Source organism: Phacochoerus africanus, chromosome 4 (assembly GCF_016906955.1).
Source record: "Phacochoerus africanus isolate WHEZ1 chromosome 4, ROS_Pafr_v1, whole genome shotgun sequence".
Lineage (NCBI taxonomy): Eukaryota > Metazoa > Chordata > Mammalia > Artiodactyla > Suidae > Phacochoerus > Phacochoerus africanus.
In genome coordinates, this window is record NC_062547.1 from 47,816,577 (window position 1) to 47,838,074 (window position 21,498).

General features: G+C 44.8%; 2 long non-coding RNA genes across 2 annotated transcripts; one reads left to right on the forward strand and one right to left on the reverse strand.

Moving 5' to 3' along the window:
• The first annotated feature begins 1,452 nt into the window (after positions 1-1,452).
• On the forward strand, positions 1,453-19,761 carry LOC125124129 (uncharacterized). The gene is made up of 2 exons (XR_007134253.1): positions 1,453-1,586; positions 19,693-19,761. It is a non-coding gene; the product is annotated as an uncharacterized LOC125124129 (long non-coding RNA).
• On the reverse strand, positions 7,057-10,856 carry LOC125124130 (uncharacterized). Its single transcript, XR_007134254.1, has 3 exons — positions 10,758-10,856; positions 7,459-7,601; positions 7,057-7,266 (listed from the first exon to the last, which is right to left on the reverse strand). It is a non-coding gene; the product is annotated as an uncharacterized LOC125124130 (long non-coding RNA).
• Positions 19,762-21,498: the final 1,737 nt, after the last annotated feature.

A 21,498-nucleotide genomic window follows, 5' to 3' on the forward strand; every position in this document is an offset into this window, starting at 1 on the left:
TGGTGTGGGTCAGTTTAAAGATATAAGGCTAATGTGAGCAGCTCTAATATCTGAGCTGGAAGGGGATATAGAGATTGTATTCCCCCATCTAAACTTCCATTGCAATGACCTGGGTCCATATATTTCTTCCCCCACTAGACTATGCGCTTTCTGTGGGCAAGGACTATGTCCAATTTATCTATATCCCTGGCATCTTGCACAGAGTCTAGCAGAGAGAAGATGCCCACACAAGATTCAATGGTGGCTTGGAGCAGGGTAGTAGCAGTGGGAGTAGTGAGAACTGGTCAATTTCCAGATACATTTTGAAGGTAAAGCAAAATGGATTTCCTAATGAGTTGGATGTGAAGTCTGCAAACAAGAGTGGAGTAAAGAATGAGTCAAGGCTTTTGGCTTAGGAAACTGGAAGGGAAAAGTTATAATCATCCGAGATGGAGAAAGCTGCCTGTAGAACAGGTTTCGGTGCAAAGATCAGGGTGTGGGTTTGAACATGTTGATGGGGGGTGTCCATGACCCATCCAAGTGGAGATGTCAAGGGGGTGTTGGTTTCTCAAACTTGAAATCTGAGAGGTTTGGACCAAAGACGTAAGTTTGGGCATCATCTTCATAAAGACGTATGAAAATCCTTGAAACTGAGTGTTATCACCAAGGGAGAGAGTGGAGATGGAGAAGGGGCCCAAGGTCTGAGTCCTGGAATATTGCCCCACTAAAAATCTGGGGAGAAAAGCACACACTAACGGAACTGAGAAAGAGCAACCAAGGAGAACAAAAACCAAGAGACAAGAGAGTCCTGGAAGCCAAGTTAAAATATATCAAGGAGGACGGAGCATGTCCTGTGTCAAATGCTGCTACCAAGTCAAGTACACTGAGGAGTGAGAACTGCCCATTGGACTTAATGTGGGGAAGCACATAGGCCAGTGGAGAAGATAGATATGGAACAAGGTCATTGCATGTGGAGATCCTTGATCACCATGATGAGACTTCGGTGGCTTGGTGGGGGTAAAAGCTTGGGTGGGAGAGTATAAAGAGAAAAAGAAAACTGGATTTCGAGACAGAAGTACAGACAACTCATTAAAGAAGTGTTGTAAGGAGAATAAAAAGATGAGGAAGTAGCTGATGAGTGACATGGGATCAGAGAAGGCATTTGATTGTTCATTTGTTCATGAGTTCATTTGTTAAGATGAGGGAAATACCAGCATGTGTGCCTACTGATCTAGTCATTGGAAAGACTAAGACCTTAGACTTAAACTCAAATCTCCAGTCTTTCATCTCCTTGTCACTCCATGATGGACTGGATGTTTGTGTCCCTCCAGAAAATTCACATGCTGAAATCCTACCCCGCCCCATATGATGGTACCAGGAGGTGGAGCCTTTGGGAGGTAATTAGGATTAGATGTGGTCATGAGGGTGGATCCCCCAGAAATGGGATTAGTACCCTTATAAGAGTCACACAAGCATTTGCTCTGCCTCTCTGCTCTCTGCCATGTGAAGATGCAGTGGCAAGTCTGAAGTCTTCAATCTGCAAGAGGATTCTCATCAGAACCAGATCATGCCAGCACCCTGATCTTGGACTTCCAGCCTCCAGAACTGTGAGCAATACATTTCTGTTGTTCAAGCTTGCTAGTCTACAGCACTTTGTCATAGCAGCCTGAACAAATGAAGACAGGCATTTGGAGGCTCTTCCAGAGACTGAACTCATCAAGGTTGAGGAAAAAATGTCTTTTCCTGACTCTTTTTTTTTTAAAAAAGAGGTTTATTTATTTATTTATTTATTTATTTGCTTTTTAGGGCCACACCTGAGGCATGTGGAGGTTCCCAGGCTAGGGGTCTAACAGGAGCTACAGCTGCTGACCCATACCACAGCCACTGCAATGCCAGATCTGAACCATGTCTGTTACTTACACCACAGCTCAAGGCAATGCTGGCTCCTTAACCCACTGAGAGAGGCCAGGGATCAAACCCACAACCTCATGGTCCTAGTCAGATTTGTTTCCACTTTACCATGACGGGAACTCCTCCCTGACTCTTGATAACTGATATACAGGAGACATCTAGTAAATATTTATCAGATAGATACCTGTGTATAAAGTACTTTGTAACCTCTTTGAGCCACAGTTTCATCTGTTTAGTGACAGTAATAGCCCTTACCTCAGAGGATTAAATAAGATAAGGCATATACAGTATTGAGCAAAGGCCTGGTACTTAGTATGTGTTCAGTGAATGGTAGTTTTATTATTAGTTCAATATCTTCATCTTACATATTAGGCATCTGAGGCCAAAAAATAGTTTGCTCAAGTTTGCACAATTAGTGGCAGAGCTAAATAACCAGAAAAATCACCTATAATGCTCAAGTAACTTGGTCATGAGTGTGTTCAGGCCTCTATAGATTGTCTGGGGTGATGAAAAATCTGGGTATTGGGAATTAATAGCGGCTCTGTAATCTCTCTATAACCTCCCTGTGTGAGCAACAATCTAATTTTTCAGGATGCTCAGCAAAAGCAATCCTCATTCAATGCTCCATATTTCTCTCATAATTTTTTCATATTTTACCAGAATTCTGGTTTTAATTTTGGGGGTAGTAAATTTTGTTATTCCTTTCATACCCAAGCCAAGGGACAAAGCTATGCTACATACCAATCTGTTGTGTTCATTATTAGTTGTGATCTAACTGTAAGTCTAGATGGTTGGTTCTATTAGATAATACTCCGGACAATAATGTAGAAATAGATCCAAACTATCTTTATGGGCAATGTTAATATGAAATTGTATAACTTTGGATCACACCCTCTCTCATCATACTTTCAATAGATGAATAGCCTGCCCTTGTCAGGATGAATGGAGAACATTTACTTCTGTCAACATTTATGAGTGCAGTACTATATGCTGCTGTTCCTTTAATAAGACCATAAATCTCCAGCAGAGTTTATAGGCTGTCTTTCATCCAAAGACCTCAAAGGAACTTTGCTAACACTGTGTCATTATTAATCATCCAACATGCCCAAGGAGGCAAGCGATGGTTGCTTCAGAGGGAGAAACTGAGGTTCTAAGAAGGTTATATGACTTCTTAGGGTCATGAACAGCGTCAGAAAAAGAGCTGGGCACACAGCCCACATTCCTATCTCTCAGACTAAAGACCCAGCCCTCCCCTGAAGCTCTCTAAACATTTTCTTTTGATAGAAGATGCAACTGGCTACCTTGATCTATTAAGCAGAAATGAACCCTGAACCCTTCTTCAATGACTTGAGAAAACCAAAATTTATTTTTGAAGTTACTTCAAGTTATAAAATGCTTGATTCACTCTATTAAATAATAACATTGAAATCAGTAAATAGCTTTGTACTCATAATGATAGCTTGGATTTCAATGGTGCCTGTCCTCTGAAAAACACTGCAGTTCACGGCTTCTAAAGACTGTCAGTCATTTTGGCTGCCCTGTCTTTTGGACTTCACGTAGCCCTTTCTTTCTCACAAGGCCTTTTCTCCACTTCTCCCCTTCCTTCACATGTATCACTTTCCTTTTAATGAATTTATTTCTTCCTATGCATTGGGAGATCTCGAGATAAAGAATCTCCTTGCTTGAGGTGGATGTGAAGAAAGACTTCCAGGCCCTCTGGAATAGACTTGGATTCCCATTCTGTGGGATTCTCCAAGAAGCGCTATGGGAATGGGTATAGATCCAATCTTGCTTGGAAATAAAGGATCAAACTTACAAAGACTGATTAGAACTCATCAGTCATTCAAATGGTCCTCTAAATATCCCAATGCCCCTTGTGTTGAGATTGGGGTTTTGCAACTAGTCTGGCCAATGAAAGGAAAGGCAGTTGAGAACAGAATTTTTCATCCACCTCTCTTTGAGCTACTGTACAGCACAGGGAAATCTACTCAACATTCTGCAATAACCATATATGGGAAAAGAATCTGAAGAAGAATGGATATATGTATATGTATAACTGATGCACTTTGCTGTACACCTGAAATTAACACAAGATTATAAGTCCACAATATTCCAACAAAATTTAAAAAAAAAGAAAATTCATACCAATGTGTGACAACTGTGGGAAGAAAGTTTTAGCTCAGTTAAAGGAAGAACTATCTAATGATTAAAGCATGAATAAAATGAATTAGCTCTCAAAGGAAAGGTGGGGGAACTGCTGAGTGACTTTGGAGGTTATGCCTTCCAGATAGTGGAGCTGCAAGATGGAGATGGTTGTTCATTTTCAGACTTCAGACTTTACATGAGAAAGAAGTAAACTTCGTTAGGTTAAACCTCTGAGATTTCAGTGTATTGGCTGTTGTCAACTATCCTGACCAGCACCAGGAGTGGAATATCACCATAACAAAGAAATTTAAGGAGTTCCTTTTGAAGCTCAGCGGTTAAGGAACCAGACAGACCAGGACCCATGAGGTTGTGGGTTCAATCCCTGGCCTTGCTAAGTGGGTTAAGGTTCCAGCGTTGCCATGAGCTGTGGCTGGAAGCTGCAGCTCTGATTTGACCCCTAACCTGGGAACCTCCATATGCTGTGGGTGCAGCCCTAAAAAAAAAAAAAAAAAAAAAGAAAAAGAAATTTAAGATGTTACTCAAGCGGGAGGGAAGGAAATCCATGATGTGGTAGCAAAAGGTTGAGTAAAACTGGGCATGCAGTAACTTGGAAAGCAGACCATGAGCTGACTGAATTTGTAAGTCTAAGGCAGGGGTCACTGAATTTTTCCATAAAGAGCTAAATAATAATCTTTTTAGCTTTATGGACCATATCATCTCTTTTGCAACTACTCAAGGCTACTACCATTGTAGCATGAAAACAGCCATTGGTAATATGTAAACAAATGGAGCACAGTTTTGCTCCAAAAAACTTGCCATTGACTGCATTTGACAAGACACATCAATAGATATGAGTTCCAAAACTGTTGGCTGGTTTGCAGACAGAAATTAAAGACAGAAGTTAGAAATTTGAATCCCCAACCCTTTATAAACTATAAATGGGCTAAAAATGCTGTGCAGCCCCAAAGCCCATTTGGATGTGGAGGAGGGTGATAAATGTATAAGGAGTAACCTCCTAGAGAACAGAGTCGGGACAGGGGTGACGAGGTTAATATTTGAAAAGACATGAACAAAGTGAAGGACAAGCTAGGTAGATAAACGGGGAAGAACAGAATTATAAGCAAGTGCAAAGGCCCTGAGGCAGGAATGCTCCTTGTACCTTCAAGAAACCACAAGGATGCCAGCCTGGCTGGAGCAGAGGGACCGAGGAGCAGAGGGATAGTCAGAGATGAATGACATCAGGGTGGGAGGGCAGATGGGCCTGGGGGGTCCTGGGGAGTAAGTCACACAGGGCCTTGTAGGTAATTTTGAAGATGCTGGCTCTTATTCTGAATGAGCTGGGAAGGCATAGAGCGTGTTGAAAGTGTGAACAGGGGCACATTCATGTTTTTAAAAGGATCATTGTGGAAGTTCCCACTGTGGCTCAGTGGAATAAGGACCGGACACTGTCTCTGTGAGGATGCAGGTTTGATCTCTGGCCTTGCTCAGTGGGTTAAGGATCCAGCATTGCCGCAAGCTGCAGTGTAGGTTGCAGATGCAGCTTGGATTCTGCGTTTCTGTGGCTGTGGTGTAGAATGGCAGCTGCAGCTCCGATTCAACCCCTAGCCCAGGAACTTCCACATGCCACAGGTGCGGCTGTAAAAGAAAAATAAAATAAAAGGATCATTCTGATTGCTGGATTGAGAAACGAATAAGCAAACGGGGAAAGATGTAAGCAAAAAACCAGTGAGGAGTCTATTGCAATAATCCAAGCAAGAGATCATTCATTCCTTCACTGAACGAGTATCCTTAGCACCTCTTGCCAGGGACGATGCTTCTCAAAGTGATTATGAGAGACTTCCTTTAAACTGTAATGCTGTGTCCATGCTATGAGAGAAAATATTAAATGTGGTAATATCTTATGAGTTCTTCAGGATCTAAAGGTTTGAAAAATCATGATAATTTTTTTTTCATTTTAACTTTTGAGGAAATTTTTAATGAAAACCTTTTGGCTTATGAATTTGGGGAATGAAAAGTGATATGTTTAAGGTCCGAGGACTATATCTTCCTTATGCTGTTATAGTATTCAGTAAAAAAATTTTAATATAACTATCTCTTCTGTACCAGGAAGTTTAAGCTGTAAACAGATGCTATGTATGATCCTAGATTGGCCCCTGAAGAGGAAAAAAAAAAATCTATAAAAGATGTTAGTGAGGAGTTCCCATCGTGGTGCAGTGGAAATGAATCCAACTAGGAACTGTGAGGTTTCGGGTTTGATCCCTGGCCTCGCTCAGTGGGTTAAGGATCCGCGTTGTCGTGAGCTGTGGTGCAGGTCGCAGATGCAGCTGGGATCTGGCGTCACTGTGGCTGTGGTGTAGGCCAGCAGCTGTAGGTCAGATTGGACCCCTAGTCTGAGAACCTCCATATGCTGTGGGTGCAGCCCTGAAAAGACCAAAAAAAAAAAAAAAAAAACCCAAAACACAAAAACCAAGATGTTAGTGAAACAATTGGCAATATTGTAATATGGAGTGTTGATTAAGTAATAGTACTGTAGTGATGTTTAATTTCCTGAATTTTACAGCTGCATTGTGTTTATATAAGATAATAGTATCCATGTTCTCAGGAAATAACACTGGAGTATTACAGATAAAGGGATACAATGGTTCAGAAAAAATACATAGTATGTACATATACATAGATTGCATATGTGTGCCTGGGTATATAAAGAGATGTATATAGTGTGTGCATATAAACATCTGAATATACACACACACATATGAATACACACACATATATATGAACACTGCAAAATGTTCTATATTCATACACACACGTATCTGAGTACAGACACACACACACACATGAACAAATACTGCAAAATGTTAACAATTAGTGCTTCTGGATTAAGAGTTTACAGGGGTTATATGCATTACTCTTGAAATGTCTTTGCACATTTGAAATTATTTCCAAAACATTTTTTAAAGTTTTATAAAACCTTTTGACATCCAAAGTCAAGTTTACTTTTTAAAAAATTAAGCTAGTAAAGCCGTGGAGTTCCCCTTCCAAAGGAAGAAGGAGAAATATTTCTACCCTCAAAAGAGAGTCACAGCTTTCACAGGAAAGGAAGGATTCTGAATCTTCTCTGCTTGAGCATTTACTTCCTTTTCCAAACAGAAGCTGATAAGCCTTCTTCTCAGAATCATCTCAACCACTTGACATGGGTCCTCAAACTTGGCTGCTTGTTAGAATTGCCTGAAAAAGTTGAAAAATGACTGATGTTTGGGTCCTGCCTCCAGAGTCTGATTCAGTGGGTATGAGGAATGTGTGATCGGTGGTGGCAGGGAGCAGGGGGGCTGAGCATCAGGATTAAAAACAAACAAAAAAACCCCACCTGATTCCCGCATGCAGCCAGTTTGGAGAGCCCACTGACCAGCGCTGTCTTACCTCTTGCTCTGAGCTGAGCTCAGAGCCTGGTGGGGTCCCAGGTAGGCCACAAGCTCTCTGGCCTTGTTCTTTGGCTGCTGTGAACACCTCTCCTCCATGGATGGCTTTGCAGTCCTCATCTGGGATGTAGGAGCACAGGGTGCCTGGAAGCGACCTTTTATTTAATTTAATTAATTAATTTAATTTTTTTTTTTTTTTTTTTTGCGGCATATGGAGGTTCCCAGGCTAGGGGTTGAATTGGAGCTACAGCTGCCAGTCTGCACCATAGCCACAGCAACGCAGTCTGCGACCTAAAACACAGCTCACGGCAACGTCAGATCCTTAACCCACTGAGGGAGGCCAGGGATCGAACCCGAAGCCTCATGGCTCCTAGTCGGATTCGTTTTCCGCAGCACCACAATGGGAATTCCAGAAAGTGTCCATTTTGGAGGGCCTTGGGCATCACCAAAGACACCCATTTGTTCCAGGATTTCTTCCCTTTTTTTTTTTCCTATTGGCCACACCTGCGGCATGTGGACGTTTTCAGGCCATGGATTGAACCCGAGCCACAGCAGTGACAACACCAAGTCCTTAACCACTAGGCCATCAGGGAACTCCTATGTTCCAGGGTTTCTACAGCCAAGCTTTGCACAGGGGAGTGGGCAGCGGCAGGGGGGTGGGGGGTGGTTATAGGGCATGACAGTGGGAAGGCTGCCTTCTGCAAGAGTGATCAAGGTGGAGAGCCCCCAGGGCACTTTCTGAACCTTTTCTTTCTTTCGGTTTTTTTTTTTTTTTTTTTTTTAGGGCCGCACCTGCGGCACATGGAGGTTCCCAAGCCAGGGGTCAAATCAGAGCTCCAGCTGCCAGCCTGCACCACAGCCACAGCAATGCCAGATCCAAGCCTCATCTGTGACCTACACCACAGCTCACGGCAACACCAGATCCTTAACCCACTGAATGAGGCCAGGGATCGAACCCTCAACCTTATGAATCCTAGTCAGATTCGTTTCCGCTGTGCCATGGCAGGAACTTTCCTGAACTTTTTCTTTCAGCTGACCCCCTGTTCTACCTTGAAAGCCTAGGCCTGCTTCTCTAACAGCCCAGAAAATCCAGGGGCAGAGTGTGACACTTGTCTGCGTCTGAAACTGCCGATCACAGAATGAGTCCTCGAACAGGCACAGAGTGGTCAGCACGTGGTCCCCAAATATTTCCGGTGGCATGGATCTCCTTTTTCCCACCCTTCCCCCACAAGCCACCCTCTTTCTACATTCTTCTAAAGAAAGTCATTTTAACCAGCCTACGAATGCCAGTCTCCAACAGCCTCTGGCATCACAGGAGGCACTGCAAAGGTACTTTTCATCTCTAATTGCCCAAGCTCACGTATTAAAAGATACATTTTCAAAGCAATGGGAGTTAAGTTACTTATTCAAAAACTGTTAACAAATAACAGGATTTAAAGGTGTGATAGGTAGTTACTCAGCTTTGAAAATTTGCCCCGAAGAGTTAAACTTTCTGCTGCATTGGAAAGGGTGGGGGGTGAGAATGTCCTTGTGGGAGGAATTTTCAGCCCCCCCCGAATTTTATGTCTGATCTCTCTCCCCTTCATCTGAGCTGGAACGCGAGATCCAGCATGAGATTGCAGGAGAGGGTGGGCTGGGGACAATTCTGGGGCCTGCAGGTGTTCTGTGGCTGCACCAGCAAGGGCTGTTCCCCCACCCCAAGCCACAGACGCCCGCCAGGACTTGCCAGAGCCCATGTCAGGGGAGTCAGCTTGTAAATTACCCTCTGGATCATCATTCCGGGTTGGATGGGATCACAGGGGGCGGACCGTGGAGGTGTTGCAGCCCAGGCTTCAGGTGGAGGGCTTCTTGGAGGAAGTCCACCTAGGAAGGGCTGACAGGGCAGCAATGACATGCCCCAACCTCCCAGCCAACTCAGCAGGCCTCCTTCTCCTCAAGGTGCCTCCAAAGCAGCCGGGGGCCAAAAGCTAAGGTGACATGCCCCCTCCTACCTCTATTGCAATGATTGCCTTTGCTTTTTAAAAATCCATGTCCTCAAGTCCTACACCTGAGACATCCTATACAGTGGGGACAATGCCTCCATGGAGGCTGCAGAATCTGATCCCTATAGTAAGTGCTCAAAAAATGGCCAGTCTCTTCTGGAGTTTAAGAAAATAATCAGCCTCCCAGAGTGGTATTAGAGGTAAGCTGGGAGGCCTTAAACGAAGGCAGTAATAAGGCAGCAAGAATGGGAAGGTCAAGACTCCACATTAAGGGAGGTCATCTGAGTCGATCAATCACCAAGAATTCTCAGGTTTGGCTGTTCTGCAGACAGGTGCAAGTTTAAAAGAGTACTCATGGGGTTGCGGGTTCGATCCCTGGCCTCGCTCAGTGGGTTGGGGATCCAGTATTGCTGTGAGCTGTGGTGTAGGTCACAGATACAGCTCGGATCCAGTGTTGCTGTTACTGCGGCTGTGGTGCAGGCCGGCAGCTGTAGCTCTGATTTGACCCCTAGCCTGGGAACCTCCAAATGCCTTGGGTGCAGCCCTAAAAAGCAAAAAAGAAAAAAAAGCAAAAAAAAAGGGGGGGTACTCATGGTATAGGAATTCAGAAAATATTTATTAAAGGAGGAAACAGTGATTACTTTAGAGGTGAGACAGGGGGTGCAATGAGCACGGCAAGAGAGAAGAAAGGACAAGTTCCCGTCGTGGCGTAGTGGAAACGAATCTGACTAGGAACCATGAGGTTGTAGGTTCGATCCCTGGCCTCACTCAGTGGGTTAAGGATCCGGCGTTGCCGTGAGCTGTGGTGGAGGTCACAGATGCGGCTCGGATTGCAAGTTGCTGGGGCTGTGGCATATGCCGGCAGCTACAGCTCTGATTCGACCCCTAGCCTGGGAACCTCCATATGCTGCAGGTGCAGCTCTAAAAAGACAAAAGGGAAAAAAAAAAAAGAGAGAGAGAGAGAGAGAGAAGAAAGGAGCCCACAAGCTGAGCCCACAGGCTGAGCTGAAGAAGCAAGGGGCATGAATGCCACTCAAACCCCTTTGGAATGTCAAAGAGGGTGGGGGAGGGGAAAGAGGCCAAAGGAGAAAGAGCAGGAAGAGTCATGGGTCAAGTTCTCAAGTTCTCTTTTGCTGTCCGTGAGACTAGCAGACTCTCCTCAGGGGAGACTCAGTCCCCCTGAACATCCCCCTTCCCACCACAGATTTGACCTCCTCAGGTTCCCAGTCGGCCCCAGGCCACCCACCGACAGCAACGCCCAGATTATAGCTTGAGGGGGATGCATTCAAGACCCAACCCAGTACTTTACATATCTCACCTCCCAATCTCGAAATCCGTGCCTGAGCGTCCCGGGATCAGGGATCACACAGCTCGCCTTCCTCTGCATCCATCTCCTTTCGAAGATTCTTTCAAAAGATCTGGTTGATACTGATCTACATTTTCATGATAATATTTTAATTACACTTATCTACTGATTTTCATACCCAGCCTCATTCCAAAAAGGATTGGAGGCAGCTTCTAAAGTTTCCATGTGATAACTCCTTTGATAAATCTGGCTTTTCCCTCCCCACGCCCCATCACAAACTAGACGCAGAGCTACCAAATATAGACGAGCCTTCTAGTTTAATGCTAGAATAAAATACAAAGCACCTTTGTCATCTGGCTACAAGTTTTAAAATATGTGCTTCTACTTAGTACCCCTAAGAAATTTCAGGTGGTATTGGGTACCCTGGTTACAGAACCCTCGTGCTGTGTGTGACCTCAGCCTGCTGCATGTCAGAGCTGTTGAAATCCTGGGCTTCCTCAAAAGTACCCACCTCCCCCACCCCAGCATGGGGCTGATTCTGGTGCGGAATTCTGGTTTGGATTCAGGGTTTGGGACGTCCAGGATGTGAGGTCCTTGATTTTCTTTGTTAACTGCAGAGAAGAAAGAGGGGCAAAAGTGGTGTTGGAGAGAGGTATTTTGTTCAAACCAAGGGGCATTGGGAGGAAGAGGGATTCCTTCTCTTCCAGAAGCCCCTGCAGTGCCCCAAATCTTGCCAACTCAGACCTTTGACAGGCCACACTTGTGTCCTCTCCAAAATGAGTCAATTACTCTGAGCTGGACTGTAATCTCTTTTTTTTTTTTTTTTGGTCTTTTACATTTTTAAGGCTGCACTCATGGCAAATGCAGGTTCTCAGGTTAGGGGTCGAATCGGAGCTGTAGCTGCCAGCCAATGCCACAGCCACAGCCACAGCAACGCCAGATCCGAGCTGTGTCTGAGACCTACACCACAGCTCACAGCAACACCGGATCTTAACCAGGCCAGGGATTGAACCTGCTTCCTCATGGATACTAGTCGGGTTCATTAACCACTGAGCCATGACGGGAAATCCTGGACCGTAATCTTTTGCTAAAAGGCCTCTTGGCAGCTGCCCAGCTCATCAGGGACAGGTCTGGCATTGTCCTTGGAGGGCTTGCTGGGTGGGGTCCCATTCTTGGGGGCTCCTCTGCTGTGGGAACCTAGCAGAAGCCCTTTCCCACATTCACGGAGGTTGCTTTGGGGGTTTACAACAGGACTTGCCTCTTTGGTATCTCCTCTGTGAAACTCAGGAAAGTTTCCTAGCAGCCTCTCCCTGGGGTAAGGATCAGGGCCTTCTCTTTCTGCCACGAATGCAGGGCCAGATCTGCCCTCTCCCCACCCACAGGGCTAAATAGTAAGCAATGGGGATCCAAAAGGAGGCAAATTTTTTTTTTTCTAATTTTGCTGTTGTTTATAAATTTAAAAACATACACTTTTTTTTTTTTTCCCTGAGAACATTCAAAAGGGCTTAGAGAAAACATGACCCAGGAGAAGTTATTTAAAAATAAAATGCAACTGGCATTCCCATCGTGGCTCAGTGGTTAATGAACCCGACTAGTATCCATGAGGCTGCGGGTTCAATCATGGCCTTGTTCAGTGGGTTAAGGATCTGTGTTGCGGTGAGCTGTGGTGTAGGGCACAGATGCGGCTTGGATCTGGCATGGCTGTGGCTGTGGTGAGGCTGGCAGCTGTAGCTCTGATTCAACCCCTAGCCTGGGAACCTCCATATGCCTTGGGTGCAGCCCTAAAAAGACAAACAAAAAAACAAACAAACAAAAATGGGCTAAGGAGCACAGCTATGGTTTTTTGTTTTGTTTTGTTGTTTTATTGTGAAAGCCCATCAATGAGGCATGCACTGGCCCTCACATCCGACATGCTGTCCTCATTTAGGATTGCCGAATGCTCCTGGTATGTATTTCAGCTGGCAATCCCTGGACCACAACAATTTTCCATTGACCATGAAAAATTGCAGCTCTGTTTTGTCTTGACACCTGTGTGCTTTGGGGCCAGTCTTATGAGGCTGCAAAGTCCTCTAAGTAGCTTTCAAATGTAATCTGTTTATACAAAACAGAAGCTGATTGGAAATATGGAAAAGTGTTCACCAAAGACAGTTTTCATTGGGCTGAATCAACACTGAGCTAAGAACAACAGGGCTCTAGGAGAGAGCAGAGTGACCCATTGGATTATTATTATTATTATTTTTTTTAAAGGGGGGAGGGTCAAAGTTCCCATGTGGCTCAGCGGGTTAAGAACCCAACTAATTAAATCCATGAGGATGTGGGTTTGATCCCTGGCCTTGCTGAGTGGGTTGAGGGTCCGGTGTTGCCGACAGCCATGGTATAGATCACAGATGTGGCTCCAATCTGGTGCTGCTATGGCTGTGGTGTAGGTCTGCAGCTACAGCTCTGATCTGACCCCTAGTCCAGGAACTTCCATGTTACAGTTGTGGCCTAAAAAGAAGAAGGGGAAAAAAAAAAGGTAGGGGGAAGAATAAAAAAAAAAGTCCTTTCTTTGCTCTATGAGAGATGCAATCAGGCCATAAAACTTGGGTGGATGAGTTTTTCTGTCTGCATGCCTCCCCTGTGCCTGGAACAAGGCTAGGGAGTAGCCCAAGCGAACTTGTTCCACAAAAAAGCAAAGGCGAGAAAAAATTTTCCTTTTTTAAATTTTGTAGAGGCAGAATCAGTTTGTGCACCCAGGTAGTTCAGGGTTCAAATCCACATTCTTTCACTTCATAGCTGTGCAATTGGGGACACATTACATCAAGTTACATTTTTTTTTGTCTTTTTGCCTTTTTTTTTTAGGGCTGCACTTGCGGCATATGAAGGCTCCCAGGCTAGGGGTCTAATCAGAGCTGTAGCTGCCGGCCTACGCCAGAGCCACAGCAACTCAGGATCTGAGCCAACACGTCTGCGACCTACACAACAGCTCAGGGCAACGCCAGATCCTTAACCCACGGAGCCACCAGGGACGCCTATTTTTTTTTGAGTTGTTCATCATATATTTAATGATTGTTAAGTATTCTTTGAATGCAATTTTTCATCAAACCTAAGATGCTGTTGACTTTAAAATGCACTGCTATTTCATATTACATTGAAAAAAAGAACATTATCAATTAAATTATAAGCTGCCACTGACTGTGATATGTGCCCAATTTCTATGATGATAAAATTCGGAAAATGTTTTAAAAACAAAAAATACAGTAGTCTAGGTACAAGACCTTTGGTAGTTATATATGCTGCATATAGCTTCTTCTAATTTTTGGCTTGATTTTACCCCTCTCTTTATGATTCCTTTGATTAACTGAGGTTCTAAGTTTTAATACAGTCAAACAGCTAATTTTTTCTTCTTTTTTTTCCTTCTTGCATCTTAAGAAAACCTTTCCTACTGTGGAATAATGAAAATATATTATTTTCTTATTTTTTGTATTTTCTTTCTTTTTTTTTTTTTTTTTTGCTTTCTAGGGCTGCACCTATGGCATATGGAGGTTCCCAGGCTAGGGGTCAAATCGGAGCTGTTGCCACCAGCCTACACCACAGCCACAGCAATGCCAGATCCAAGCATCATCTGTGACCTACAACACAGTTCACGGCAATGCCAGATCCTTAACCCACTGAGCAAGGCCAGGGATTGATCCGGCAACCTCATGGTTCCCAGTCAGATTCGCTTCCGCTGCACCATGACGGGAACTCCTGAGGTTACATTTTTAGTCCAGTTTCCCACCAGTAAATGCAGATGAAAATACAGGCCTAGCTGGTGTGCTCTGAGGACTAGAAGCAGTCCCTAGGAGATCTCCTGCTGGACCCCCTGGAAGGCAGTTTGGAGCAGGTCTGGCCTTAGCAGGAGCAGCATGGCACAGGGCACTGCTCACCCAGCCACTGGGCTTGTGCTTTCAAGGTAGAAGGAGCGTCTCTCACTCAGTACAGACAGCCTTTACAGGAGGAGCCAATGAGGTGGGGCTCAAGGGCATACAGTTTCTGGTTTTCAGTGATAAAAACAAGCAGACAAACAATTGACAACACACACAGCCCTGTTGCCCATAAACATTCAGGAAAGTTGGCTTCAAACCCTAGTCCTCCTGGGCGAGAAGCCCTTAAGTGGCAGTTTGCTGCCCTCTGCTGTCTACCTGGAAAACTCTCGAGAAGCTTTTGGCAGTGCTGCCAGCCTCAAAATCCCAAAATGACTGGAACGTCCAGGACTTGTTCAACCCTTCCAAAAGGTGCACCCCAAGAGGTACGGGGGAGGGGTGGGGAGGTATAAGTACCTAGAATGGCTACATAATCTGAGGGGTTCAGCGAAAAATGCAAGTCATCTTGTCAGAGAATTAAGAGTGTCAAGATGAGGACAACAAGGTATTAAACCAGGCAATGGGCCCTTTGGAGGACAGGGCCCTGTGCATTTCCATGTGTGACATGCCCACGCAGCGGGCATGCCTTGTTCTTACCTGCTTCCGACCTGGAACTTATGGATCTATGTCATAGTCTTCATAGTTTTCTAAGGAACTGAAATTTAGTGGAACATGTTTGGGGAGAGAAGGTGGGGAAAGGGTCTCCCCTAATAAGCCAGACTTGGGTAGTGGTGGTGGTGGGGGGTAAGTTTCTCTTGGCTAGAATGTAGCTGTAGCACAAATCTTATCTCCTCCTGCCTACTCTTAGAGTTTGATGAAGCTTAAAAAAAAAAAAAATTAGCATACCTGAATTGGCCTTGGGAGCCAATTCAGACTTAGAGATCAGAGAGTTTTTTTTTTTTAATCGACTTTATTTATTAGGTTTTACTGGAAGGTAGACCAAAACCTGTGCTAAAACTCACTCTCCAGGAGTTCCCATTGTGGCTCAGCGGTTAGCAAACCCGACTAGCATCCATGAGGACTTAGGTTCGACCCCTGACCTCACTCAGTGCAAGGATCCAGCCGTGAGCTGGGATGTAGGTTACAGACGTGGCTCGGATCCCGTGGTGCTGTGGCTGTGGCATAAGCTGGCAGCTACAGCTCTAATTTTACCCCTAGCCTGGGAACCTCCATATGCCACAGGTGCGGCCCTAAAAAGACAAAAAATTAAAAAATAAAATTCACTCTCCAATTCCACCAGGAGAGATCCACCCAAACGAGCACGTGGACCAACTGCTGTCACCCACTAAGCAGGTCATTTTTGTATGTGCTTCCATGGGTGGAAGTAAAGAGTAGAGCAAGATGTCAAGAGTAATCAGAGAAAAACCCTTCTCTATGGAAACCAGGGTAGAGGAGAGAAAGTGCTCCCCTAACTAGTGTTAGTGGGGGACTAACTAGGAAAACAGAACCCACTTCAGTATTTACAATAAGCAGGAAGCTGGTCGGGGTGGGGGTGGGTGCTGAAAAGCTAAACTCCAAGAAGAGCAGGAACAGAAAAAAGTCACTGCCACTTTTAGGATGACGGAGCAAAGGGGTGAGGTGGTAGTCCCAGATCCCCAGTCGGATCACCAATACAAACTGGAGCCCTTGTGGGTTCCTCAGGCAGGAGCTGGACCCACGAAGGAAATATAGCCGCTGCTGGAGGCACCACCTAAAAGGGAAAGAAGGGAAGCACTGCACCCACCAGATTCTCCCTTCCTCCCCTCCTACCAGGAACTTCCTTTGGCCACACTCCAGCTGAAGGGCAGCTGCTGGATGAGACAACGGATCCGGTTGCAGTTTAAAGGAAAAGGCCAGGAATGGATCTGAGCATGGACAAGGCCTGGGGCAGAGGCTCCCTTGATGGTTACAAACTCAGAGGACTGCCTATTGTTAGCATCTGTTAGATAAAATAGAAATTCTGCCCCAAGACATGAAAAGGTCTTTCCCAAGCTGGACCACTTTACAAACCACATTTCCTGCTATTCTCTCATCCTCTTTCTATCCCTGACTTCCTCACTCTAGGCTCTCCGTCTTGCTTCCTCTTCCCGGAGCCTCTTTGGCCCACACCAGCCCCTTCTCCCTTCTCCTCAACTTGGATCCTTCTGATCACTCCAAGCTTCTCCTTTTTCTCCCTTCTCTCCATCCTCTTCCTTTCCTTCCCCATCCCTATCCCTCTCTTCATCTTTCTTTCCTTTCTTTTTTCCTGAGGAGAGTGAAGTCTGCTAGGTACTAGTTGCTGTTGTTTTCCAGTAACCATTTCTTAAAAATCAATTATTCAAACATATAACCACTGGCCACATCCTCACCTTCACACCTAGGAAGCCCCAAATCTAGATGTAACTGATTAAAATCAGTCCAAACTTTCTTTACCAAGCCACTAAGTGTCATATTGACTTTACAGCAGGGTTGGGAAAACTTTGCAGGGGCTCAGAACCTGCAGAGAAAGAAGGATCCTTATATTCTACTTGCTCCAGAGGTCCCGTCGTGGCTCAGTGGTTAACAAACCCCACTAGTATCCATGAGAATGCAGGTTCGATCCCTGGCCTTGCTCAGTAGGTTAAGGATCCAGCGCTGCCATGAGCTGTGGTGTAGGGCACAGATGCGGCTTGGATCTGGTGTTGCTGTGGCTGTGGTGTGAGGCCAGCAGCTACAGCTCCAATTTGACCCCTAGCCTGGGAACGTCCATGTGCCGCAGGTACAGCCCTAAAGAGACAAAATACATACATACATACATAGGTAATTTTACTTGCTCCTAAAATATTACAGCTAGACTTCTGCTTATGGGAATGATTGAATATGGTTTTATGGGATGGACAGGAACAAAAATGGAAGCACTAGAAACACTGGGAACACTGGGAAGGGACCAGAAGCAAGTGAATTTGGGTAGGAAGTTCATGTATGGAGAGATAAGGCTAGGGAGTGAGCTCCCCATTTGTTTTTGGCCCCAGTGGGGCAGGCACAGGGTGTGTTGTGCAGGCTCGTGGTGGGGCTGGTGGAAAAGCAGCCATCTTTCTGGTCCACGAAAAAAGATTGAGTCCAGGGCAACTACAGCTGCCCAAAGGAAGGAGATGGATTCCTGGAAGGGAAAGGCCAGAAAGGGGATCCTCAAATTCTATCTGTCCACATTCCTGGCTGACCCCTGACCACACAAACACAAAACAGACACAGAGTGTTTCAGTTAAAGACAGAAGAGTCTGAAAAAGACTTACCCCATGAACTTGCAGGGCCATCCCTGTCCTGTTTTCTATGTGCTTGGGCCTTTTTCTGATCTCCCTATTCTACTCTATTGGTTAGTTTGTCTAATTCTACACTATTACCACACAGATCTATTTACTAGGGTTTTATAATAAATATTGCTATCAGTCACAGAAATCATACATGTTCCTGAACAGAAAAAAATGTAGTATAAAGAAATATTGGGGGGAGTTCCCGTTGTGGCTCAGTGGTTAACGAATCTGACTAGGAACCATGAGGTTGCGAGTTCGATCCCTGCTCTTGCTCGGTGGGTTAAGGATCCGGTGTTGTGGTGAGCTGTGGTCTAGGTCACAGACATGGCTTGGATCTGGCATTACTGTGGCTCTGGCATAGGCCAGCGGCTACAGCTCCAATTAGACTCCTAGCCTGGGAACCACCATATGCCTTGGGAGTGGCCCTAGAAAAGGCAAAAAGACAAAAAAAAGAAAAAAAAAAGAAAAAAAAATTGGGAACTACTGTTTCATCTTCTTTAACGGTTGTAAGACTAATCAACGTTTCTACTTTATGAGGCAATTTTATTATAGTTTTCTAAGAATTTACCCCTTGGCAATTGATTGGCATAGAGTTTATACAGTATATCTTTATTAACTATTTTATTACACTGTCATTAATATAGTGATACCTCTATTTTCATTTCTGTTACTGTTTAGTTGGTTCATTTTTTTTTTTTTTTTTTTTGCTTTTTTAGAGCCACACCCACAGCATATGGAGGTTCCCAGGCTAGGGGTCCAATCAGAGCTACAGCTGCTGGCCACAGCCACAGCCACATCAGATCCAAGCCGCATCCTTTATCTACACCACCGCTCATGGCAATGCTGGATCCTTAACCCACTGAGCAAGGGCAGGGACTGAACCCTCAACCTCATGGTTCCTAGTCACATTTGTTTCTGCTGTGCCACGATGGGAACTCCTCTTTCTTCCTCTTTTATCAGTCTTATTAGTTGATAGACTTTGTTATTTCCAAAAAAGAAATTTTTGACTTTCTTGATCTTCTGTTTTCTGTTACTTTGTTCTTTATTAGTTCCTTTCCTTGTGTATCTGTGTGCACATGCTTATTTTGGTCTTCTTTTAACTTTATGAATTGAGTGCCTAGCTCATTAGTTTTTAGTCTCTCTTATCTAACATGCACAATTCTCCATGCTAGTCCAGTAGCCTCTAAATACTGCTTTAGCTGCATTCCATATATTTTAGTAGGTGGTATTTCTTTTACAGTTTTCAATATCTGATTTGTGACTTTTCTTATGGGCTAATTAGAAATGCTTCTTAATTTCTAAATAAATGGGAGTTTTCTCAAGATCTTTTTAAAATCGACTCTAATTGCTTTGGGGTCAGAGAATATTGTGCAGTATCACAGCAATCCTTTGGAATATATTGAGACTTGCTTAATTTGCAGGTATGTGGTTTTCATACTATTTCATGTGATTGCAAAAACATGAATGACAACGTGGGGATACAGAGCGCACACACACACACACACAAAATCAGTATTTCAATTTTTTTAGGGTGGGGGGCTGCACCTACAGCATGTGGATGTTCCTGATCGAACCCATGCCACAGCAGCAACCCAAGCTACTGTAGTGACAAGGCCAGATCCTTAACCCAATGTGCCACAAGAGAACTCCAGTACTTCAATTTTTCTACATACTTTGTGGAATTTGTCTGCTTGTTCCATCAACTATAGGAAGGGATGCCTGATTTTGTCTTTTTTCTTGCAGTTCTCTCATTTCTTAAGAGTTAAGGTAGTTTTATTAAGAGCATATTACCTTACAATGATCTCTTCTTCACAGCCAATTTAACTTTTCATCACGTGAACGGACACCTTTATGAAGACTCCCAAATAAACTGTTTGCACTCAAGTCTTTTTTCGGGGTCTGCTTCTGGGGAACCCTAAATGAAGATCTGGTCTGCTGGAATGCTGTAGCACCATGATAACCAAGACCGTCCCCTGTCGTAAACTGGTCCCCGAAGAAGAGAGGTACTACCTTACATAATCTCTAGCATGTTAGAGAGAAGGGGTGCTGTTCATTATGGCTGGCAGGTGGTACTAATAGTTTGGTTGTTCCAAGTGCAATTGGGCGTGGAAGGAAGAAAGTGTCAGGCTCACCTCAGGGCATGGTATAAAAGATCTCCCTGGCAGCATTTGAAGATATCTCTAGCTCATGCAGCTGAAGGGCAGATTGTGCTAAAAATCAAATCAGAAATTACAAATAAAGGTGAATTTACAGCCTTCACAAGTCTCCTGTCAGGCCCTAATAGGAAAGGAGGGGGGCTCTGAACAGTGGAGTAGGAACATCTGGGTGGAAAACACTGAGAGCTCTGAACCCACGTCTCTGGACCCTCTGGGCTGGGGGCCCACTTCCTCTGCAACTTCATATGAAACAGGTGCCTCCAAAGACGAAGGGCTTGCCACCCCAAGATCTGCCCCACCTCATCTCAGTGCTTCTAGCAGCCCAACTCATCGCTAGTTACAGCCACCTAGATAAATCTGACACAGGCATTAAACAGAACACGTGTCTTCAAAGGCATTTTTAAAAACTCTTAAGGTTTTAAAGGTTTACGCAACACTGTGCTTTTTGAATTGGAGTTGTATCCATTGCCCCCTGATTACTTAACAAGAGCAGCTAATTTGGCTTTCAACACACAGTAGCGAAGAGTCCTTTCAGAGGTAGAGCAGGAAGAAAGATCAGGGGTTCAAGGCGAAGTTTCTTGTTCCCTGATCTCAGGAGAAGTCTTAGTTACCCTCCCCTGCGTGCCTTCAATTCCTCTACCTAGCATGCCACTCTCTTCGCTGAACTCAGGTGGACTAGAACTGTGGGCACTGATAAAGGATGTTTTTGATGTATGAAAGTACCTTGTTTTAGAGGAGGAGATGGAGGGCAAAAGTGCCACAGAGCCAGGACTGCAAGGGAGGAGGTTTGCCTACCTCCAAATTCCTGCCACTCACTAGCGTTTATGATCTTCACAAGGATTTCGCTTCTTTGGGCTTCAGTTTCCTCACTGGAAAACTGGAAATGATTTCTGTATTTAAGAGGATATGGGTTAAGGGCAACTGTGATGAGAAAGGCTCCTGACACATAACAGGCCTCAAGAAAAAGCCCCACAGCTCCCTCCCCTCTGCCCCCGAGCAGCTCACTGGACAACTGTCTTCCTCTCAAATTGTAACTTGCTAAAAATAGGCCTCTTTAAAAGAAGGTGGAATCTAATTTTTTTCTGTTTCCACTCCCACAGGGCCTTTTAGGATTTGAGCAGGCTTTACCTCAGATTTCAAAGAAATGGGGAGAAGCAAACCTCCTCAGGTCTAGTTCAAACCCAAGGACCCCTGGGTACATCGGGTCTTGCTGTCAGAAGCCCAAGGTCACTGCTGTTTAAGAAAGCCTCCTAGCCTCCAGGTTTCTCTCCTGCCCGTGAGCTGCCTTCATGGAGTCACAGTGAGCCAAAAGGCAGGGGCCAGGTGTCAAGGCTTCAGAGCCAGCGTGACTGATTTAAGGCTGCGCCACGCACCAGTCACGACCCTGATGACCTACACTTCCCGAGCACGGGTTGGAGAGTAATAGCGTCACCGTCATTGGGACGGCTGTGAGAATCACACACTG